Below are 25,248 nucleotides of genomic sequence, written 5' to 3'. Positions count from 1 at the left end.
GACAAAATGCAATGAAAAAAATATATCTATATGTTTATATTTATCTATATCTATCCATTTATCTATATATCTAACAACACAGATGAATTTCACAAACACCATGCTATATGAAAGAAGCCACATATAGTGTATGATACCAGTTATGTGAAAATTTAGAGAGGGCAAAACTACAGAAAGCAGATCAGTAATTTTCTGGGACTGAGAGTGAGAGGAGATTGATGCAAATGGGCACAGTGCAACTTTTTGGAGCAAGAAGAGTGTTCTAAAATTTGATTGTATTGTTTGAAAAATTACATAAATTTACTGAAACCCATTCAATTGTATAGTTACAGTGGTAAATTTTATGGTAGGTAAGTTGTACCTCCATAAAGCTGTTAATAAATAAAGAACACAGTTAAAAGAAGTAACAGACTGTGAGAAAATATTTACAATATACAATCAACAAAGGATTAATATCCACAAAATATAAAAACTTCTCTAAAACAATACCAAATAGAATAACTAGGCTATTTAGAAATTAGATAGGTCTAAAGGGAAAAAAAATTACTCTCATACTGCTGTGAATTCGTTATCACATTTCTTTCCAGTTTTATTTTAATGCATACTTTAACATATTGAAATCATAATTCTGTAAGCCAGATATATTTGGGGAAACCTAAAGATTTATTTGAATTATTTGGAATTGTGCTGATGAATGTAGCTGAGGATTCAGTAGTGACCAAGAAATGACAGTCTTTCAAAGTCTCTGTCCAAAAGGCATTATACAAATAATTCTAAATAACTGAATTATTACAAGCTTTGAGACTAAATCTGAATCCTGTGTTCATTAGTCATCACCCAATGTATAGATAAACCTACCCTTGGCCTTATTTCTTCTGTGCAGCAACATCCCCATAAGGCTCTAGGTTTCTTTGCCCCCATTTAGTCCTCCTATTGCCTGTCTTCTAAACTCTTCCTCACTAACACCTGGAACTACTCCAATATCAGCAAACTGGCCTATTTAATACTGTAGTTCACTGAAGCTCAGGCCTAGCCTCCTTCCCTTCTCTACAATTTCTCCTCCAGGTGAACCAACGCATTCTCATGGCTGTGTTCTACGTCCACTCCAGGCTGTACCCTTGAGCTCCAGACCTGTATAGATAATGCCTACTTGACATTTCCATACCACACCTTAATGCTATCTGAAACTTAACAGGTTCCAAATTTTAAGTTTGTGAGTTCTGACTGTCTCCTCTGAAAAAAGGAAGAGACAAGAAGGAAGGAAAGGAGGGAGAGGAAAGGAGGGAGGAAGGGAGGGAAAAGAATGACACCGTAGTCTATGCATATATGTAAGCAAGAAATCCCAAAGTTATCATTGTTCATTGTCTCCTCCATTCCTTAAACCCCATCTGATAACTGAATAAAGAAGTTAAGAGACAGGAAGATAGAAATCAATGTATCAGTTTTACTACTGATGAAGGCCAGGTTGAAGAATATGACTTACCTATGAGTAAAATAAGTCTCCTATCCCTAAACTCCAGCTTTAGGAAAATTTACCTACCCTGTCCCTGGTACCACTAGACCACTACAGCCCTCTCAAAAAACTTGACCCCATGCAGACCAAGTGCATGCTTCTTGCAGGCAGCTAGTCAGTCCTACAGAGAAAGTAGGAAGGGCTGAGTCTTGCAAGCCTGGTTATTCCCCCAAACTCATCAATTTCATGGAAGGAGTATAAGATGAGGCAAGAAGCCAGGAAACTTTAAGAAAATCCTCTTCATGGAAACCAGAGGAGTAGGAAAGCATCTCTTTCTTAATACAATGCAATACTAAAGCTTATTGATTTCATGTCCAGAACATCTCTGACAAATTACCTTCTCTTCTTCTATTACCTCCTCCCTGATCAAAGCTAACATCACCTCTCACCTAGACCTCTGCAATAGCCTTCTCATCATTTTAACTATTGCAAACATCCGTTCTCACCTGTTTACTATCTGTTCTCCACGCAGCATCCACAGTGATATTTTGCCAACACAGATCTGATCACATTTTTTTTCTTCTTACCCCTTCTACTTTCCCCCTTATCAATGGCTCTTAGCATAAAGACCCAAATCCTTTGCAGAGCCCTCAGGACCTTGCAAAGTCTGGACCCATCTCCTGCAGCAGGAGATCTTAAAAGTGTCCCCTTGTTCTTTGCTCTCCAGTTACACTGGCCTTCTTTCTGTTCTTGAATGCATATAAATCCCTCCTTTCACAAGGCCAGTGATATGCTGTCCCCATGCAGGAACTTTCAACTCATTGTTAACTCCTACTCAACCTTCAGATCTAGATCGATCATCATTTCCTTGGGGATACTTTCCTATCACACCAAGTCCTTCCAAAGTATCATGTACTTCTATTTCATAGCACTTTTCACAGTTATAATTTTTCATTTATGTGTGATTATTGGATAATTTCTGTCTCTCCCTCAAGACTCTAAGCTTTGCAAGGAAGGTACCATGCCTCTTTTTCTTCACTAATATATATTCCTAGTTCCAGACACAGTACCTAGCCCATAGTGGGTTTCTGATAAATGTCTCTAGTAACGAAACACCAGAATAAGAGGGGAGTTAGACCTAGAGTGAGGCATTGTGAAGGTTTCAGTGAGGAAGCCACCTTTAAGTGAGACCTGAAGGACTACTAAGAGCAGTTAGGTGAAAAGGAGAGCAAAGCATTCTAGGCAAAGGAACAACTTGTGGGAAAGCGTATGAAGCAAGCAATAGCCTGGAGAGTGTGTCCCAGGAAACAACAGTTTCAGGGAGACTAGAGCTAGGAGAGTAATAAGAAGACAGCTTAGTAAAGAGTTTGGAATTTATCCTAAGGGCAATGGGAAGCCTTTGAAGGGTTTTAAATAAAGTACTGACGTGGATAGATTTGCATTTTCTGGCTGCTGTGTGGGGACTGGATTGGGTGGGAGTGAAGTAGACAAAATGTGGGTAGACAAAATGAAATCTAGGTGCAGTGTGGTGGTGGCAATGCAGATAATGAAATAAATAGACTTGAGACATCCATATCTAAGAGGTAGAAGGAATAGACTTGATGACTGATGAAATGTGGTGACTGAGGGAGAGGGTGGAGTCAGAAATGACTGCCAGGCTTTTAACTTGGACACTTGAGTGGATGGTGGGCATTTATTGAGACAGGGAACACTGGAAAGAGCTTTGGAAAAGAGGTAGGTTAGTTTGGGGCATTCTAATTTTGAACTGTTCTTAAAACAACTGAGAGACGATATACACTAAATAATGGAAATATCGGTCAGTTGGAAACAGGAATTCATTGACATGGGTATAAAAATGTGGGAGTTATTTAGATGGTGGTTGAAATCCCTAGGAAATTATTGGTAATGGATGAGATGCCTAAGGAGAGTGTATGAGTTAGAAAAACATCTCAGACAATCTTGAGGAATTCCAACATATAATGGTAAAAGAGAAATATCCCACAAAGGAAATTGAGGGGGACCTACCAGAGAAATTGCAGAAAAACCAGTAGAGCACAGTGCCATGGGAGTCAAGGGAACACAGTGTTTTTAGGAAGAAGAATCCTCTTAGATTGACAGTCCAGTTTCTACCACCTACATCTATTTCTAGGAAGAAATGGATCTAAAACAATTTTCATTTACTGAGCCTTTGTGGTCCATCTTCTGGAATGTCTTCACCCCCTTTCTCTCCTTTGGGAAAGAGGGAAAAAAGTTTCACTTTATTAGTGTTTCTTAGGGCATCTTTCACATTTTACTATAGTCAGTTGCTTCCCTAACTGTCTTTCCTATTACATCATGACCAGCACAATACCTGGCACATAGCAGGAGATCAGTGAATGTTAGTTGACCAAATGAGTGAATCAATTGATATAAATAATACTAAGAATATCTGCCATTTATTGAATATTTCCTGATTCTGGGCACCTGTGAGAATGCTTGATTTATAACAACTCTTTTAAGCTTTATTAAAACCCCATAAGGGGGTGTGATTATCCTCACCCTACAGATGAGGAAACTGAAGCTAAGAGAGAAAAGTCACTTCTCCAAAGTTAGTAAGTTGCAGAGCTGCAATTCACAGACAAGTCTGCCTGATTCCAAAGTCCATGATTTTAACCACCACCTCTCCCAAGAGAAGTAAACATTCACATTTTCCAGACATCTGTGGAAGAGACATTTTTAAACTGGCAGCTTTCCCAATTCATCTCAAATCATAGCGCATAAGCAATGGCCTGCTCTTGTTCCAAGAATGCTTTACTTTGGGTCTGCCTGAACCCCCACTGAGCTGCCCTCTCTACTTGCAAAACAAAAGGTTTTTCCTTAATCCTTTCACCTAAACCATCTGCCCTGAACAAACTTTGGCTTCCTAAGGAGAAGGTCTCTCTCTTAGGATTAATACCTAATTTTATTTTCCCCTTCCTAACAGTTATTATCCCATTTGATTCATAGTATTACCTAAGATTTTTTTGCTTGAAGTGCCAGAGTAATTTCTTACATACCTACTCCTGGTGTTGACCTATGGTCAACACACTAGAATGTAAGTTTCGTGAGAATGGGGACCTTGTCAATCCTGTTCATAGAATTATGCCAGTATCATGAACAGTGTGATTCCTGCGCCCAGTGGTTGCATGATAGATAATAGCTGACTGAAATCAGTCTGATGGTGACGCAGCCCCAAACTTGGCTAACCCTCACGGCAACATAGACATGCTGTGCTCTGGCACTTGAAGAGAGAAAAATCATTAACTCTTGGCTGCCAAGTACCTATCAAAAGCTCAACTGAGAAAACCTGTTTCCATGAAGGTTTGCCTGAACACTCTGCTGGCCTATCCTTCTAGACCCAAACCAAGGGGTGAGCAAGTGGAGACTAAGCTGTCTTTTTGGGAGGAGGTAGAATTCTTCACAAGTCACCAAAGATAATTCACAAAGTAATCTGTCTTAAAAATGTTTTAGAGTTAGTTATATAAGTATTCCCTGATTATTGAACTAAATAAAAATACCGAGAGTACATTGTCATGTTAAGCTCTAAAATCTTCCTATCTCAATAGTTAAGGTTCCAAAAAGTTGGGGGAAATTAGGAATTCCAGCACCAAACTTCTTCATTTGGCAGGAGGTTGCTGATCAAATTACAGTAAATTTTTGGATCTTCTTTTATTCTCTTTTACTAGTTCAGCAATTTCTTCTGTCAAGTATACATGCAGGCAAAATAGTAATAGTGGCTTAATTATGAATGGTGACCCTCCTGGAACCTCCACCCAGGTTCTTTATCATGGATGGCTACATGGTGCATCTGTGCATTGACTTGACTTAGGGAAATATCTGGCACATGATTACTTTTCCTATAAAATATTCATTGTTACCCATATGGATAGAGAGAGAATGCTTTATCTCTTTATGGACATTTTAGGCAGAGACCCTTTTCCCCATTTTGTTCTTTAGAAAAATTTCATTGAGACAAGAAAACTTCCCTCAGGGACTATTACAAGACCACTTTGTTTTCCTGCACAAGTCAAAAAAATTGTTGCTTCTAGGTCTTTAGTGCTTCTTTGCAACATTTTTTTCTTATTAGTCAGGTTGGCTATCATTGCTCTTTTCCAAAGCCTACTGCCAAACTCATCAATTTCTATTCTCAATCCTTGTTTTTCCTCTTCTCACTAAAAGAAACATCCCTTATGCATCTGTGCATATTTTTAATTTTAAGTTTTTGGATTACAATGGTAGAGAAAAGAACACGCATATATCTTTTAATACCTTCCCCTCCCCTTCTTTTATTACTGTTTAGCTCTCTCTTCTGGTAGTGCCCTCACAAACAGAATATTGGCAGTCAGCTACATGACCACTGTACACTGGATTCTGGCCTAGAATTATAATCTTATACGGGATTCCTTAGTGTACTTTCAAACAAAGACTTTTGAACAAAGACTTAGAGAGAAACTCTTACTTTTCTATTTCTCCTCAAAGCAAACGTAATGTGATTTTTAATTCAACATTCCATATATATAAATACACACTCACATGTATTTGACTATTAGGCATTTGATTATTTCTTTTAAGAAGATAAAGAAATAATTTAAGGTGGCACTTCCATCTGAGGCATTAGTGCCACATTATTTCATATGGAATGATTTCTTAATAATCTGTTATCCAAACTGGGTGAGACAGCAGTTTGGCATTTATCTTTAAAGAGGCCATTGTGAAGGTTTATTGAATTTCAAAGGAAGAAAATACTTAAAGCTCTTACTGACAGTGTACCAGGTGTGTGTGCACATTTCCTTTTGCCCTTGGGTCTCCAGTTATAGAGCCTAGGAATTCAGCTTTGGTCACATACTTCTCAGCTCACAATACTCACACTAAAAGGAGGAACATGACATGGGTCCAGTTTGAACATGGGAACATGCAATGAAGCCACCTTGATTATGGGTGGCCAGGTGATCTGTAGCTCATATGAGTCTCAGGGGTGACATGTGTGGGAAGTGTGTGGTCTCCTGAGGTCTACAAGGGATCAGGTAGAGCAGTTTGATCAGGGAATCAAATTGCTTATTTAGGCATGGAAGTCTGAAAGCAGGGACCATTACATTTAGACTACTGCATATTCAGTGTCCTTAGACACCTCCCACCTGAGCCAGAGGGGCTCAATAGATATTTACTGGATGAATGAATGAATGAATGAATGAACAAAAAATTTCTTGACATGTCTGGCAAAATGGTGGAGCATATGCTATAGAAATCTGAGCACTCAAAAGATTAAAGAAGCTTCTAAAAATAAGACATGTTCAGAGCAATTTTGAGAAGACTGTTCCTTCACTTGTCCTGCTGACTTGTGCTCGAGAAGATTACATAATCATTCAGAAGTGGTGTCACTAGATCCTTGGGCTCTGCTATCAACAGGAACGCCAATGCTGCCCAAATGCTAAGGTTGGGCTCGCTTTCTCTCCGTGGCAGCTGCTTCAAACTTGTTTCACTGTCCTCAAGTTTCCTGCCCACCTCCTTCAGGACCTTTGTACAGAAAGGCTTGCTGCCATTTTACAGAGAAAATGGACAGCATGTAGCAAAAGAAATAATCTCAGCTGCTTGACGTAACAAGTAGAAACGTGCCAAACTGGAGTGTTATTATTCCTTCCATTCTCTTTCTCTTTTAAATGTTTTAAAAAGACACTTATACAAGTTCTGTATTAAAACTGTACATACTTACAGTGTACAAGTTGATAAGCTTTGACATCTATCTACAACTCTGGAGTCATCATTACAATCACGACAATGAACACGTCCATCACCACCAAATATATCTTCATGTCCCGCTATAATCCCCAACGCCTCCCTCTGTCCATTTTTCTTCCTCCCCAATAGGCTACCACTGATCTGCTTTCTGTCACTGTAGATTAGTTCGCATTTTCTAGAGCTTTACAGAAAAAGAGCCATACAGTAAGTGTTCTTTTTGGGTTGTTTCCAGTTTGGGCTATTACAAGTAAAGGGGCTATGAACATTCTTGTACAAGTCTTTGTTTGGATGTTTCTTTTATTTTGGGTAAATATCAAGGAGTAAAGCAGATACATCACATTCACTATATGGTGTGCATATTTGACAGCTTAAAGAAACTGCCAAGTTTTTTCAAGGTCGTTGTACCATTTTAGATTTCCACAGTCAGTGCAGTGGGGGTCCAGTTGCTATACATCCTGGCAGACACTTGGCAGGGGCAGTCTAGTTAATTTTAGCCTTTCTCACATTTGTGTAGTGATATCTCAATTTGTGATTTTAATTTGGATTTCCTTAATAACATTTTCCCTGTGCTTATTTGACAGCAGTATAACTGTATATTCATCTCTTTTTAAAATCAGGTTATTTGTTTGCTTATTGGGTTTTGGAAATTCTTTATATATTATGGAGGTAAGTCCTTTATCAATTATGTGATTGCAAAAAACTTATCCCAGTTTGTAGACTGTCTTTTCGCTCACTTAACAGAATCTTTCAAAGAACAAAATCTTTGCCTAACACAAGCTCACAAAGATTTTCTTCTAGAAGTTTTTCAGTTCCGGTTTTACATGAGGTCTATGATTCATTTTGAATTAATTTTTATATATGGATCAAAGTTCAATTTTTGCACATGGATATTCAATTTTTCCAGTATCATTTTTGAAAACACTATTCTTTCTCCACTTTTCATGTTTGTCTTTTCATCTTTGCTGAAAATTGACCATGTGTTTGTGGGTCTATATCTGGGCCCTCTATTCTCTTTCATTGATCTATTCGTCTCTCATAATGCCACACTGCCTTGATAACTATTTTCCATGCCAGTTATGTCATAGATCACTTAGCAGCCTATGAATTTGTTTTTCTTTGGACCAAGTTCCCATCCATGGTCCAGTCAGCTGCACCCAAGTGTTAGAGGGATCAGGCTTGCAAAGTATAAAGCATGGCTGTTGAAGACTATTTCTTCAAGAAGGTTGAGAACAGGGCAGTTTCCTTTAACATACGCTATGGCTATATAGGCACCATGCTCTATCCTGAAAACATTCTCTCTTTCTCTCTCCCCACCCCCCATCCAGTTTTACTCCCTCCAAAAAATTTTTTACTTTGTAGGCCTTTTTAAAAAATATATATATCTTTATTAATTTCAGAGAGAGGAAAGGAGAGGGAGAGAGAGAGATAGAAACATCAATGATGAGAGAGTCATTGATCGGCTGCCTCTTGCACGCCCTCAATTGGGGGGTCGAGCCCACAACCCGGGCATGTGCCCTGACCGGGAATCGAACCCTGATCTTCTGGATCCTATGTCGACGCTCAACAGCTGAGCCACGCCCAGTCAGGCTGTAGGGCTTTCTAAACTGCAAATTTGATCATATGTTTTCCCTTTAAAATCTATTGATGGTTACCCATTGCCTTTAGGGTGAAGTCCAAGTTTCTTGACCTTTGAGACCTAACTTCTGCTTCCTCTTCCAGTTTCAATTCTTTCCACCACCTCCCTATTCTCCCTTCCTGTGCTGTTCTCTAACACAGGAATTGTCATTCTCCAAACATGCTACACTCTCTTGTTCTTCCTAGGATCCTTTCATATTGCTCCCTTTGCATAGAATACACCTCCCACCTTTTCCCCAGCTAGCTTTTAAAAGTCTTTTAGGTCTTAACTTAGATATAACATCCATTCACTTCAGCAAATGTTTATTAAGCAACTAATGAGTCAAGAACTGTACTACGAGTAAAGGATGCCATATGAACATGTAACATGTCCTCATACAGTATATAGTCTAGAGGACATGGACATTAAATAAGTAATTATAATAAAATTTATATCTACAATGATGAAGAAAGTAGAATATAGTTAAATCATGTTCCCTGATAATGCAAACCAACTATAATACACCTAGCCATTAAATCCTATCCTCTACTAAGTTCAGCTCAAGTTCTTAACTTGGGGTGGGGAGAGGCAAGGTTGAATGAAGGAAGTAGGATTCTGCATTCCCAGTATTCTCTTTATCCAATCTTTCTGGGTTAGGCAGATGAAATGGGCACCAAGTAACTGGAGATTCTTGGAAACAGTGCTGTGATTCTGGAATTCCCAGCTAGTCATAAGACCTAGAATCATTCCTAGTTTATTCAAGCTGGAGAAGCCCAACTCCAGCTGACACTAAGCTAGATTTTTTTTCTTTTTAATCCTCACCTGAGGATGTATTTTTTCCATTGCTTTTCAGAGAGAGTGGAAGGGAGGGGTAGAGAGAGAGAGAGAGAGAAACATTGACTGATTGCCTCCCACAGGCACCCTGACTGGGCGGGGATAGAGCCTGTAACCGAGGTACGTATGTGCCCTTGGCCGGAATCAAACCCAGGACCCTTCAGTCTGCAGGCCAATGCTCTAACCACTGAGCCAAACCGGCCAGGGCTAAGCTAGATTTTGAACACAGACTGGACCCTTGGAGCCCTAGTCAGCAAACTACGTAGGGCTCACCCCCAGTCATTTCATTAACTTCACAGTGATATGACCTTGTAACATGAAATTGAGTTTTTGGCCCCCATTTGTTCAGTCATAGCGCCGGCTACTGTATGCATGAGTGTAACAAAGGGAAAGCACAGACACTATGTGGGTGTGAGGTAAAGGGACGGGCGTACTTCTCTGAGAGAGGGGTATTCAGTGGAAACGTGAAGGATGAGTAGAGTTAGACCAGGTGAAGAAGTGGGGAGATGGTTCCAGGCAGAGAGAACCTTCTCCAGGGACCCTTCCCTCTGCACCCACACTGGCTTAGGTCCTCCACCTCAGTATTTCCAAGGTTCCTCTGGGTGCTTACTCCTATCTTACGCTTATCACATGTATCACAGTCGTCTTTTTCTTTGTCTCCCCTCATTAGACCCCAAGCTCCTTGTGATCAGGGATGAGTATTTAGGACCCATCTGACTATCAATTTCCTTTGTGTGAAGTGAGAAAGAGGAATTATAGACTCTCTTAGCAGAGAGATTATAAAGGGTGACACTCTATGTAGAAAAATTAGAAATAGGCTGATGTAGGCCCTTGGGTGCAAGGATTGCTTCACAAGGAAAGGCACTTCTGTGGGAAGAAGATGGCATCATTTTCTGAAGACTCAGCCCTGCACTAAGGGGCATGATTTGGTGAGTAGAGTACAGGCTGGATTTTAGATTCCATTCATTGCTTGGCTGCGTGTCTGTGCAATGCACAAACTCCATAACTGGACATTGTGACCCTACAGATTTTTTACTACAGTCTCTTCAGTGACTAGTATAGGGCCTGACACATAGTAGGTAAATATTTTGGAAACAGTCCATAGAAATAAAAACTTAGACTAAGGTTCCCAGTGCTGCCTTGGTACCATGTGTTTTCAGATTGTAAACTATGGATATGGAGGTGCCTGGACAAAAATGGTGGAGCATTGTGAAAGGCAGTCATTTCCAGCAGAAGGCTCAAACTAGCCACCAAAGACAGCTTGTTGTACCAGGGGAGTAATGAGGTTACTGGTAGAACTTATTCCTGAGTCCACATGAGAATCCCTCAAGGAACTGTGCAGGGGTTTTAAGGGTCCTGCAGCAAAAAGCGGGGTCAAAACCCAGTAAAGGTTACTTCTGGGTTACTTTAGTTGCAAAGAAAGAACTTGGGTATGAACTATCCTTCAATGTTCTGTATCCCTTGGGAGCTTACCTCAATTATAACAGCCTGATCAGAGTATAAATTGAGGAGATTAAGGCTTGACGTAGTTTTGAACTTAGACAGTAAATAATGATATACTGGGCCAATTACTAGGTTTATGTAAGTCAATTTACCAAAACAGGAATTAGTTTATAAAAATGTCAGGCAGTTATTCTAAGATATCACTGATTGAAAAATATGCTATTATTTTATGAACCCCGCCCAAGGAAAAAAATGCCAGTTATAAACTGTAATTAGTAAAATACATCTTGATTTCAGAGCTGTTACTATATATACATATTATCCTCACCTGAGGATATGTTTATTGATTTTAGAGAGAGAGGAAGAGGGAGAGAGAGACATCGATGTGAGAGAGAAACATGGATCTCTTGCCTCCCACACTCAACCTGACTGGGGATCGAACCCAAAACCTAGGTATGTGCCCTGACCAGAAATTGAACCCACAACCTTTTGGTGTATGGGATGATGCTCCAACCAACTGAGCCACCCGGCCAGAGCAGATGTTGCAATATTTTTCAAAAAGTGTTACAGATTTGATAAAATATGGATTATTTTAGGAAAATATAGATCTTTAAAGAAAATAAAAGTTATCTTCCTAGTAAGACCAGACTAACAGTTTCAGTTCCCTTGACAGGTACATCTTCATGACAGAATGCAGTTTGCTATCAAAGTTTCATGACACCATCTGTTAAGATCATTTTCATATAATTCCTTGCTCATTGAGCAAGTAATTTGGTGTTCCTGCCACCCTTCTCTATAGGGGAGGGAAAGCATTGACCAATCTGCCTCAGTAGTCCATTATGTTTGCCAGTCAAAACTTTTACTGTAAATTAATATATTAATGTGGACTTATACATTAGGCTCTTGCACATTTCATGCATTTGAGCTTGATTACTTCTGGTCTGATTCCCAGCCTGCAAGCTAAGAGCCAAACCCTAGAGGAAAACGACTCCATGGCATTCTCATCAGCGCATGCCTGAGACACTAGTTGGATAATAAGCTGACCTCTTTCTTTGTCAACTTTAAAATGCAAATAGCACTTTGAGCATGTGACTTTTGATCTGTTCTAACGTAAGATATTTGAGAGCTCAGTGTGTTCTTTCCACCTTCACATTGTCCAAGGGCCCAGTACAATGCCCAGAACATCGCAGGCACCGCATGAATATCAGAAGAGAGGACGGCTCCGTGACTTCAGTGCACCTTTCGTGTCTGGGTGGGGAGGGATTAAATTCCTCAGCCGTCTGGAGACCACAGCCATTCTGTGCTGAGGGTGAATATGGCAATCAGGACGGAATCAGACAGAGAGTTTGTAAGAGACATTATAGTAGAAAAAAAGAGAAATGGATAAGAAAAATAAAGATGACATTATCATGTTATATTTTCAGACCTGGGTTTCTATTTCAGACTGAATGTTTCCCAAATCTATTTTTTAAAAATATATCTTTATTGACTTCAGAGAGAGGAAGGGAGAGGGAAGGAGAGAGTTGAAACATCAATGATGAGAGAATTGTCATTGATGGGCTGCTTCCTGCACGCCCCCGACTGGGGATCGAGCCTGCAACCCCGGCATGTGCCCTGACTCGGAATCAACCTCCATCCCCTGGATCCTAGGTCAATGCTCAACTGCTGAGCCACGCCTGGCCGGGCCTAAATCTATTTTTTAAAGGTTGCAACCACCATTCTTTTCCTTCTTACAACATATTTAGAAAGTTAAATAATACATGATAGAGATTTTAAGGTTCAATTAGAAGGCATTTAATTCTATTTACAATTAAACTAGAGCTATCAAAGTCCAATTTTTAATTATTGTCATGTAGTTAAAAGAATACATTTGTATAATCCTATCTCCCAATTATTGATTACAAAGGAAATCAATACATATAATGCAATGTTTTAGCTTACTATTTAATGTTCATTTTCTTTTAGTAAACCACATGGGATAGTTGAAATTACAGATGCCCTTTTTCCTTGGATGGATCTCAACCAAATATTCTGGAACATCTGGAATCTTTCATTTTGGAAAAAATTAACAATAACTGCATTTCTCAAGTTTAACGTGTACGGAAGTTTGAAGAAGGGCTAGTGAGGGCTTTCTTCTTACCAGAAGAGGGCTGGCTGGTTAGTTGCCAAGAGTCCTTGAGTAGTGGCACTTACCCAAAGCTTGGATTTGTCTCTCAGCCTGCAGGTCCAGTTGCTTGACTCCTTGTTAGGTTTCCATAGTTAGGACTCGGTTGCTATTTCCCCTTCTTTTCTTCTTCTTTCCTTTACTCCTGAACTCACTGCCGTGGGCTGAGCCTTATTCTTACCAGGGTCGCCAGTGATCTGTACTCCCAACGGACACCACTTATCTTTCATAACCACTTTGCTACATTTATATAAGGTGTGCAGAGGCCCTGCTTTGTGCTCACCAGGCCCATTTCCTTTTCCTTTAGGGCATACAGCCAAACTACATTTCCCTGGGTCCACTTGCAGTCAAGTGGGGCCATGTGACCGGAGTGCTGAGCAGTGGAAAGTGAGAAGTGATGAGTGCCACTTCTGGGCTTGGCACTTCAACTTATCACACTCAGGATTCTCCACATGTGTTCTCTCTCCCTTCCTCCCTCTCTCTCTCTCTCCCTTCCTCCCTCTCTCTCTCTCTCTCTCTCTCTCCCTTCCTCTCTCTCTTTCTCTCTCTCTGCAGAGGATCCAGAAGAAGACTCTGAGACCTAAGGGATGGCAAAGCCATATAATGGAAGGACCTTGTGTGGTTGAATAACTGCTCCCAGGCCTAGCCTCCCCTTCCCACAGACTGCAGTGGAGTGTGACAGGAATAAGAAATGAAGCTTGTGAAGAGATTAGTCAAAGAATATGTCTACATAGCCCATGGACACAGACAACAGTGTGGTGAAGGCCAGGGTGGGGCGGGGGGTGGTTGGGTGGAGGTGGGCAAAGAGGGGGAAATGGGGGACATCTGTAATAGTGTAAAAAAAAAATAAGTAAAAAAGAAATGAACTTTACTGTGTCAAGCTATTGAGATTTGGGGTAGTAAGCTATTACCCATGCTTCCTTGGCTTCTGTGATGTTACACTCTTGCCTGAATCTCCTCTTGTCTCTCTGTCCCTTTATTTCTTATTTTCTTGGACTTTTTCTTACTAATTCCTAATTTTTTTCTTTTTTTTACTTTAAAAATAAATAAATATGTCTTTATTGACTTCAGAGAGAGGAGGGAAGAGGGAGAGGGAGAGAGAAACATCAATGGTGAGAGACTCATTGATTGGCTGCCTCCTGCACGACCCCATTGGGGATCGAGCCTGCAACCCAGGCATGTGCCCTGACTGGGGATTGAACTTCGATCACCTGGATCATAGGTCAATGCTCAACCGCTTAGCCATGCTGGCTGTGCCTGAAATATTTTTTATCTAAGTTTCCATGGCCCACTGATTTCTCTCCCTACAGGTGTTCTGTGAAAAAGCTTGTGTACTTTCATGGTCTACTTCTGATATGCTGATGAATTAGAGTAATAAATGTGCTCCTAAATATTAGATATAATTTTTACTAAATATATTTATACTAAACTTATTTTGTATCATGTTTTACAATATTTTGTTTTAACTATGATTTTGGAATCTTTTTTTAAAATTGATTTTAGAGCCAGAGCAAGGGAGAGAGAGAGAGAGAGAGAGAGAGATTTGCTGCTCCACTTATTTATTCATTAGTTGACTCTTGTGTGTGACCTGACCGGGGATCAAACCTGCAATTGGCATATCGGGACAACATTGTATTAAAATGGATTTTAGATTCCACTGGAATCAGTGCTGTGATTCTGGAATTCCCAGCTAGTCATAGACCTAGAATCACTTCTAGTATATTCACGCTGGAGAAGTCAAGTAGCAGCAGCTTGCTCCAACTCCAGCTGAGACGAAGCTAGATTTTGGTCTGAGCTATCTGGCCAGGGCCTGATTTTGAACTCTTTATTACTTGTTCCCTTATCTTCCCCATTCCCTGATAAATTGAGAGTTGATTATATCTTTTTGTGTTCTTTTCTTGAACTATAAAACTCATTTATTCAACTATGACTTACTGCATATCTGCAAAGAACTGCCTTACTCCTTTTTCTGACAGTGCCTGGCATAGAGTAAGTAATTGGTGAATGTTGGTTGAATTGCACAGAATTATTTGTTGTATACCCACTATGTGTAAGGCTCTGTGCTGGGGACAGTGTGAGACAAAAATAAATATAAGAGATTTGATCTCTGTTTACTTTCTTATCTCTATCTCAAACATCCTCCTACCCCCACCTAATTAACAAACATATTGTAATATTTGCAGTTCCACAAATGAGACTGACTTATAGTTTTGGTGTGTCCAGAACCAGTGAGGTCCTAAGACAAATCCAAAATGTGACTTTATTACTAGGATAGCAGATTGATCAATGTTTCATTTTTTCTCTTTGCCTGAAATTCAGAAGTATTGGAATGTGGAGAATCACCTGTTTTTATCCAGCGTGAAATTGTGTTTTCTTTTTGATTAGGTCATTTGTATATTTTATTGGGTAATTCCATTCACTAGAATAACTAATGGATTAATATATTGTGCTAATATTGTCAGGATTTTAAAATATTAATAATAGCCAGGTCTTGATTTTCCTTTCTTTGTTTTTGTTTTTAAAGATTCTTCATCAGGTGAATTCATCAGAGAGTAGATGTACTTTGTAAATTTTCTCCCAGGGCCAAACTATTTTTCACATCTTGATTTTCATTCTCAACTAGAGTTTTAATGTCTTTAAATATTTTGGCAATGAGCCACATAACTGGGTGTTGGATTTTTCTGGTATGCCTGCCTTTTTTTTTTCTTTCTGCATTACCTTATTCAAACTTTCTGCCCTTAGCAAGTTTTCTCCCACTAAGAGATTTTTTTTGGCATCTATTTTGTTTATACAGAGTTTCATCAACTACCACTACTTTCACTATGACAATTACTACTATTACTTATATTACCATTACTATTTCTATGGTATTACAATTTAGTTGCTGACTTCTAGTATTGCATAAACAAACAGCTTCATTAGTGAGATAAGTGCCTGGTAATGCTTGAGTTCTAAGTGGTTCTATTTGCTTGTGTTGTGATCTGTCTGCACATCAGTCAGTGGTGTACATTCATAAGAGAGGTTTTTTGTTGCTGTTGTTGCTAAATGCTTTTGTAGTGATATAATGTTAGAATTTCCATACTACATAATACTTTTATTTATTTTTAGTCGTAAATCCAATAGTAAACTGAGAATGTCCAATATTAATGGATTCTGTAGATGAAATGACCCAAAAGATACTCCCCATTGGCTGACAAATATATATATACACACATTTATATGTTATTCTTTACCATAAACGAGGAAAGAAACTGCATTTTTAAAAAATATATGTCTTTAGTGATTTCAGAGAGAGAGAGATAGAAACATCAATGATGAGAGAGTCATTGATTGGCTGCCTCCTGCATGCTCCCTGCTGGGGATCAAGCCCATAACCCAAGCACCTGCCCTGGCTGGGAATCGAACCGCAATCGCCCGGATCAAAGGTCAATGCTCAACCTCTGAGCCACGCCGGCCCAATGAAACTTTGCATTTTGAAAGAGCCCAAACAGCTGTGTGACTTTGAGAAAATTACCTAACCTCTCTTTGCCTCATTAGGTTGTAATGAAATTAAATGAGTGAAACATTGGTACATTGTAAGTGCTCAAAAGTGTTACCTATTTTTATTAACTAATGCAACAAGTATAAATACCTGTTGTTTGGAATCTATTTTTGCTGATAATGAGAAGTTCACCATCCTATAGGAAAGAGAATATTTCTCATTCTTCTCAAATACGTGCAATTATAGTGTATTCCTCCGAATGCCAAGAACATCTTGAGGGTTTGGGGGAGCACAGTTTATGACAGTTACTAAACGAATAAAACCTTTTTGTTGTTGTTGAATGAGAGAACAGATTCAGAAACGCCAAAGAATTTATTAAGGCAGGACTAGTAGATTCCTGGAACTTTGGGTGCATGTCAATCACACACGTAAGCAGCTTCTGTTCAGTTTAAAAAGCAAACCCAACAAATAGCCTTTGATAGGTGTTTCTCAAAGCGTGAAGCTGTGGCCTCAGGCTCCCGCAGTGGATACTTGTTAAGAAGGTAGAGTGCCAGAGCTCTCTGGGGACCTATCGATTCTTTAAAGGGTTAACCAGTATCTCAGGTTCTTCTTATATAACTTTAATTTGCAGACCCATGGGGCATTAAGTAATGCAGGGAGAGAGGATTCGCACAGAATCAAATTGGACCTAACCCAGGGCACCTCTTAGGGTAGGCTGTTCCGCTAATGGAGATGCCACTTCCGATGCTTTGTCTGGCCATCATCTCCCAATACTCGGTCCCCTTCAGATCCAGAAGCCTTCCCCTGCCATTACTCTTCAGCGGTAACTGGCACTCTTGAGCTCGTCAGCTGTTTTCCTCAACAGTGGGAAAAGAAAAGGAATCCTGGCACGCCAGTGATTGTGGAAATCAAACGTGGGCCTGCTCCACCTTAAAGGGCCTAGGCTTGCCTAAGTATTTGGGTCTTGCAGAGTTTGGGCACCACCATATTTGGAGCGTGCCTACTTTGGGGCGGGAACCTCCTTGAGAGTGATTAGGTCAGCGCTGGGGGAGGTGACCTTGTTTGGTTTCTGGCACCCGACAACAGAGGTGCACTGTTCCCGCGGCCCCGTTTCTCTAAGGCGCCCAGACGCTCCGCCAGCTTGAAGCTGCCCGAGCGCTCCTCGCTGGCCACCCCCGCGGCCCGCGGCGCGGGAGAGGCGGGAAAGCCGCGCGCCTGCGCCGTGGGAACCGGGGCCGGAGGCGAAAAGCGGGGAGCGGAGGGGGGCCTTTGGAGCCGAGTAGCGTACAGAGCGGCGTGTGACGCGGGGACGCCGCGCGCTCCCAACGTCGCCCCGGTTTGACGCACACGGCACCAAACTGTGAGTTTCAGGGGTTATTCGGTCGGATTCACCCGGACCCGAGTGGGTTTTGGGCCTCGGGGCTGTGGCGGCGGCGGGACTGAGGGTGGCGGAAGAAGTTGGGGGACCCGGCCTTTGGCGCTTGGGCCCGGGGAGCTACGCCCTAGGCTGGGTCCCAACCATCCAAAAGGACGCATTTTGCCGCACAGGCTAAGATGGCGGCGGCGGCGGAGGAGGCGGAGTTGGTGCTACACAAGGAGCCCGGGCCCCGGGTTCGGGGAGGCGGCGGCCGCGGCGGCTGCGGGGGGCAGCGGAGCCTGAGGTGAGCGGCGGCCGCCGCCGCGGGGCGGGACTCGGCGGAAGCAGAGGGGGGGAGGACCTTTCCACGGCAGCGTCGGAGGATCCGGTAGCGGACACAAAGGGGCTGAGCTGGGCAATAGATTTGGGGGTTTTGTTTAGTCACATGAAGCCCGGCAGCCAGTGAGCAGTAGGGGGAAGGGGCTGAGATCTGGCTCGGGCCCGGGCGGCTTGGGGAGCCTGGCGGTCGCCATTGCATTGCACTGAGTAACGGGGCAGTCCGCGAGCAGTCCCACCCCCTCTCTGCGGGCTGCCGGGGCTTGGTCAGAAGCCCCGGTTCTGGCACTAACTGTACACATCCCTCCCCTAACGTGGGACCAGGACCGCTTAGCCCTCCCTTCCCCCCCTTCTGCAAGATCTTATGCCGATAGGTGCCCGGGAACTTACAGCAAGAGGTAAATCGCTCAAAGTGTTTGGGTTGCCAGGGGCTTGGTGGGTTTCCAGCTAAAGCTTTTTGCTTCTCCAGGTCTGATTCCCTGGCCTTTGTGTCCCTGGGACCTTAATCTCTGCCAGAGGAAAGCAGGTGTGCTCCACTTCTCCCGTGAACCTGAAGATGAGTTGTCCCAGACCCTTCTCAGTGATTGGAAACTTAGTTGGTGGAGCTAAAGGTTTCTTGTTACGAGACTTCCGCAGACGACTCTCGTGTTGGGATCCATCCGTGGTTTAGCAACATTAGTGGAAAACTTTTTCTTGAACTGTTTTAAGTAATATTGACATAAATTTAGTTGTTTATAAAACTTTTTTGTTTAGACTTCAGATTTTATGTGATCATTAAGAAGTACTCAACAAGGGATAAATACAGGTGGGGGCCTGAATGATGATCCTCTCTTGTATGCAAATTAATAATTTCAACAGAAATTCTAAAACAACGTCTGTTCTGGCCAGTCCTGACTAATGCCAAGCTTGTTGCATCTTGATGATAGGTTAGATTTGCTTTAATAGAATATTGCCTCTCTGCAGTAGTTCAGTTACAGTTTTTTGGGTCCTACAAGAAGGAAAACATTTCAAAAAACAGACAACTCAAATTGCTTAAAGAATCTGGCGGTTTGCCTTCAGTGCCATGTGTAAGTATCCAGGGAATTTGATGGCCGCAATATTGCGCTGGTAGGATTGGTAAGAAAAAAATTAGTTTTTTATAAAGTTTTATAGACATTTAAATGGGTGAAACATGAAGGCTTGACTAATAATAAAATGCGTGTATTGCTGTTAAATCATGGCAGCGTAAGTTTTAGAATTCCTAACATGTTTTAAAGTTATACTGCACTTATGGCGACATTGTACTTTGTATATTGGTATTAACTAATATTTAAACTACAAAACTTAGAAATGACTAATTTTTTGTTTTGGCCAGGTCGCATTAACAAATTAAAATGATTAAAAGGATACTTAAACACATTGTGATCACTAACTTGAGATCTCTGTTCAAAGTAAAATTCAAACTTTTCACCTTTTCCTAAAACTTTCATTTTCCTTGTCTTTTTCAGATTTTCCCCCTTTTAGCTTTTCTCCTAAAAGAACATTATTCTTATATGAATGAATAGTAGATATATTAACATTGGCAAAGTGTTTTACTGAATAATAGTTTTAGAGTGGAAGGAATCTCAGAGAACACTAGTCTTACCTTCTCTTTTATGCTGTATTATGGGCCAGAGATGATTAAGTTAGTGGCATAATGGAAAATTGTCTCTCAACTTCTTCCCCATTGCTCTTTTCATTGGTTATGATTTCTGGGATGGGAAGGCTACCGTCTGCAGCTAACAGTAGCTAAATAAAACAAGGAAAACAAGGGAGCATGTTTGAGAATACTTGTTAATTATATACTATTATATTAATGAGAACTTCTGTGACAGTAACCTAAAAACTTATTTAAGGAGATATGACGACTTAGTTTTTAAAGTGATTGTCAGTGAAACCAACTTAGATACAAAATAATAGACATTTCAGATAGTTTGAGAGCAATATTGCTTTTGAATTTGGGGGTTTTCAAAAAGCAATTATGACCCACAAATTAAAAAACAAACAGGTGGCCTGATAAGACTTCTTGAAAAGTTTGAAATAACTGCCATTGCTACCAGTTATTACATAAGAAATGAGATAGACACTGAAAACAATGGTGCTAGTGCATTTCATTTTGTAATAGGGTTGTAGTTGTGTGAATGGACATGCTACTTTCGCCCTAGTTAAAAACAACTTAAGACTAATTACTACTACTGAGTAGTAGGTCTGTAAGATCTGTTAGGAAATTAAACAAGTAGTAAAATCATTTATGGTGGGACATCACAGTTACCTTTATGACTTCTTTAGATATCAAATTTAACAAAAACAGTGAGATCGTCTTGAGGTTTTAAAGCTTTTATGGGTCTTTTAAGGTATATTTAAATTACTGACTTTTCTAAGAAAGTTGATAAGCTGTCTTTTAATTTTCACCACTATGTGAGTGGATTTAATTACACATTAGTCTTGTGATAATTAGCAATACACCCAGATTATTTATAATTATAAAGTAAGTCCATCACCTGCAAACCTTACATATTTTGCAGGTTTAATTTGTCATTCAAGTTATAAGAGGTAGAGTGTTGGTTGTGGTTTAATTGAGACTGTTGGGTGTCAGGAGAAAAGAATGACTTAAGGACAGCCATTAGAGGTGATTGAGGGATACCTGCATTTCAGAGAAATTGGTTGTCAGAAAACATCAGATTCACCTTTCTCTCATCGCAAATACACTGTTAATGTTTAGTGTTACTTATTTAGACTCTCAGGTTGTGATTCCAAAGGAAAAGAGTAGATCCTAGTCTTGTAGGAATGCTTTTCTCAAGACTGCTTTGCAGGCATATCTTAAAGCAATTGTAGTTTGCACCAAATTTAGAAATTGGTATGTTGAATTATCCAGCCCTAATCTTATAGAACACTAATTTTAGGAGTCTTTTTTTTTTTTTTTTTTTTATAATTTTTAAAAACTTTTTAAAATTGATAGCCCTATAAAATAAAACATGAGAATAAAAGATGGCTACTGTAATATTTTGGATAGATGTTCAGATGAGCTCTAATTTTTTTACATTTGTTTATTAACCCTCTGGTATAGAGAGTGTGTTGTTTTTTTTTAATCCTCACTGGAGGATGTGCTCATTGATTTGAGAGAGAGAGAGAGGAGAGAAAGAAACATCAGTGTGAGAGAGAAATGTTGATCGGCTGCTCACCTGCACTTGCCCTGATGGAGGATCGAACCCGTAGCCAAGGTATGTCCCCTGCCTGGGAATTGAACCTGCACCCTTTTGGTGTACAGGACTACGCTCCAACAACTGACCCAACCAACCAGGACAAGAGTGTCTGTAGGTGGAGAATCTGTAAATATTGCACAAAGTTAATGAGATATAGCACTGACTGAAGTAGTTCTAGAAGTATACTGTGTCTTTTAATTCCGGTTTATTAGAGGGAAATAGCTGCTTTTCATGGTGCAAACCATTCACACCATTGAATTTTGAGAGAATTGAGAATAATCAAACTGATTCTAGCACTGGCTCACCCTGCTGGTTGGCTGAAGTATTTCTCTTTCCCATCTTAGAATAGCATACATAAAGATCACTTGAGACCTAGAAAGTAGAACACCAAATTCAGTTCATAGTCTTTTGTCAGGGAGATGGTGTCTCCATGAAGAAGTTTCTTCATCTCAAGGGCCCCAGTTCTAATGTTAAATTTAATTTTTTCTTAGGTCTGCCACAGTTGAACTGTGGAGTTACTTTTTGAATTTACGGAGAACTCTTACGTGATTATGGGGAATTGGTATTGTTTAGGACATCCTTTGACAACTGGGAGATGTTAGCAAGAAAAACAAGTCATGTGAGATAACTTTCCAGGAAGAGAAAAGCAGAGGATTTCAAGAGGGAGAGAAGAAGCATGTCAGAGCCGAAGCAGTAATAGTGCACACTTCTCTTGAATGGGGGAAAATTTCCTTTACACTCTACTAATTTTTGTTCTACTCCTCTTACCTACATAAGCTGTAGCTTTCCTATTTCACTTGGGCTTCTTGGAACTGTGATCTTGTAAGTAACTTATGAAGAGTACAGATGTGATTTGTTCTTTGAAATTTAAGTCTGTTAAGTCTAGATTGTGGTGCAAGTGAAGATGGTTAGAGAGATAAATACAGATTTTAGGTATTGCCTTTTACTATGTATATATTATTCATTGAAGTTGAAAATACAGCTTCTAAGACTTTTGGTACAAAGGCCAGAAACTTAAATGTTATGAGCCAAACAGGTAATTTAAAATAAAAAACGAATAAAGTGTTAGGATTAAAGTTAATTTATAGTTTACAAAGCATATTTACCTGTATTTTACCAATTATTTATAAAATTTTTAAGTGATTAACATTTTTATCCTTTCATGGTGCTCATCCTTTTACTCAAAAGCTTAGTGCATATCTTTTTCACCAGTTTCTTGAGGAAGATGTTAAGTATAACTAGTACTTTGAAAACATCATTTATTGGGGAGGGGTGATTCCCAGTTGTTGAATGGTTTGTGAAGGTAGATAAAAGCCTTGCCAAAGTTGGAATTAAATGCCTGTTGCTTACTATCAACTTACTGAGTATTACACAGCACACACACACAAAATCAGTTGCATTTATAATTATGTATATATAAATAAAGAGGCAGGATGAGATAAGCTTTAAAAGTGTAAGGCTTGAAGTTAAATTGGTGGGGTTAAAATCTAGCTGTTCGAGCACTAGGAAGGTGGATTTAACAGTAATACCATGTACATAATTTATATAAAGTCCTTAGCTAGCCTTCTGGTATACAATGAATGCTGAGAAAATGTTATCTTTTAGAATAATAATAGTTATTATTACCATTGTTTAATTATTTTTTTCTACCGTAACTTGGGATTTTTACCTGTGAGTGATTTGGATTTACATACTTTTGCTAATGTTTCATTTTTAGACTCCTGTCTACAAAGGCAAGGTTGTTATAAAGGAAGTCAGAGGTAGGTATCACACCGTGGCTTCTCCAGTTTTAGCTTTTCAGTATTTCAGGAACACATTCCCTTTTATGAGTGTTAGCTGATGAATAAGTGCACTTGGAATGAGTACATTTTAGTGAAGTTATTTCCCAACTACTGTGGGTTTGTTTTTGAAAAAACAAACTGAATTTCTTCATCCTTAAATTTTTGACCATGAGGATGGTGGTGACCATTAGTAGATGAGGGTGTGTGGCTATGTGTATTTGTATGTAATGTACATACGGATGAGAGTAAGGAGTAGCTTCAACAGTAGCTAGGTTGAAGAGAGGCATCTATCTTTTTATTGCTTAGTCTGAATCAGGAATTTTCTCAAACAGCATTTTTTTTGGCCATTTTCCTCTCCATGCTTTGCTTTGCTTTGTATATGTCTGTGCTAGTATGGTCTTAAACTTATTTCGTCCTTTAATATTCTTCTGTCTACCTCCCCTACCACTGACACAAATTTCAAGTTTAAAAAAAAATTGTAAAAGGTAGTGAAAGTAATTTTAAGTTCACATGATAGGTATAAATATGAAATACTTGAAGTTTCATGTATGCTTAAGAAGTATTTTCAGCAGTTTGGAAAATGAAGGAGGGAAAATTCACCCCAACCTTATTACCCTCATATAATCATTAGTATTAAAGGAAAGGGAGATAAGACTGACATTAATTAAGCATCTGTTGTGTTCCTTTTAATAATACTGTGATATATATATATATTCCCATTTTACATGCAAGAAAACAAACTCAGACTCAGGTCACAAAGATAGTATCAAAGCAGCCAAGTCTGAATTGAGGTGTATCTTGATTCTACAGATGAGATCTTTGTCTTGCCTTCCTGTCCTTTCTTTATTATCCTTTAACCCAGCTATCTTCAACCTTTTTCATCTCATGGCACACATAAACTAATTACTAAAATTCTACAGCACACCAAAAAACTTTTGCTGATCTGATAAAAAAAAAAAAGTCTTTATTGATTTCAGGGAGGGGGGGAGGGAGAGAGAGAGAAACAGAAACATCAATGATGAGAGAGTCATTGATCAGTTGCCTTCTGCACACCCCCACTGGGGATCCAGCCCTCAACCAGGGCATGTGCCCTGACCTGGAATTGAACCTTGATCTCCTGGATCATAGGTTGATGCTCAACTGCTGAGCCACACTGGCCAGACAATAGGTATAATTTTGATTCACACTGAGAGGCTATTGTAGTGGCTGTTGTCATTATTTTATTGTATTTTTTGACAATCTAAGGGGAAAGGTTAGTGCTCCTGACTGAATAGTCAGGTGTAGCATGTGCCTCATGCAGCACACCGTTAGAAAATTACTGCTTTAACCTAATTACACAATTTGTAAGTTTTATCTCCTACTTATAAAACTTAACATTATAAAAGCATTTTTTTTGCCTATTCTCATTTCAAGTGGTGTCTTATTGCCCACATTGTTTATTCATATCACCGTGTAAAGGCTCTTTGTCTTGGCTGCTGGATGTTGGTATGGCACAGTGATATTGGTCAAAATGGAAGCTGCTTTTTTTTTTTTTTACTGAATGTCTAGGATGAAAAATAATCTAGCTTTATCGGAACTAATACTCTGGGATTAGAAATGCTACTGGTTTAATAATACTATCCTTTTTGGCGAGACATTTATCTCAAAATTTGATGTATGTAAAATGTAGATGACATGTTTAATTTATAGCTATTTGAAAACCAAACTTTTCTTATATTTTCACATTTTGAAATGCCTTAAGCTTTCTTGTCAAAAATCTTTTAAAAATGTTATTAAAATTAAATAGGCACTTAAATCCTGTTTAGTTAC

General features: G+C 39.7%; 1 protein-coding gene across 1 annotated transcript in view; it reads left to right on the top strand.

The window, feature by feature from the left end:
• Positions 1-18,874: 18,874 nt before the first annotated feature.
• ZNF644 (zinc finger protein 644) overlaps positions 18,875-25,248 on the top strand; it is an 88,621-nt gene continuing 82,247 nt past the window's right edge. Inside the window, exon 1 of the mRNA XM_087820580.1 lies at positions 18,875-19,504. The gene's annotated coding sequence lies outside the window, so the exon portion shown is untranslated. The remainder of the gene's footprint in view (positions 19,505-25,248) is intronic.

This window comes from Miniopterus natalensis, chromosome 9, assembly GCF_054644295.1.
Source record: "Miniopterus natalensis isolate mMinNat1 chromosome 9, mMinNat1.hap1, whole genome shotgun sequence".
Taxonomy (NCBI): Eukaryota; Metazoa; Chordata; class Mammalia; order Chiroptera; family Miniopteridae; genus Miniopterus; species Miniopterus natalensis.
The sequence above is the reverse complement of the archived record's forward strand: the minus strand, read 5'-3'. Positions and strand labels throughout refer to the sequence as shown.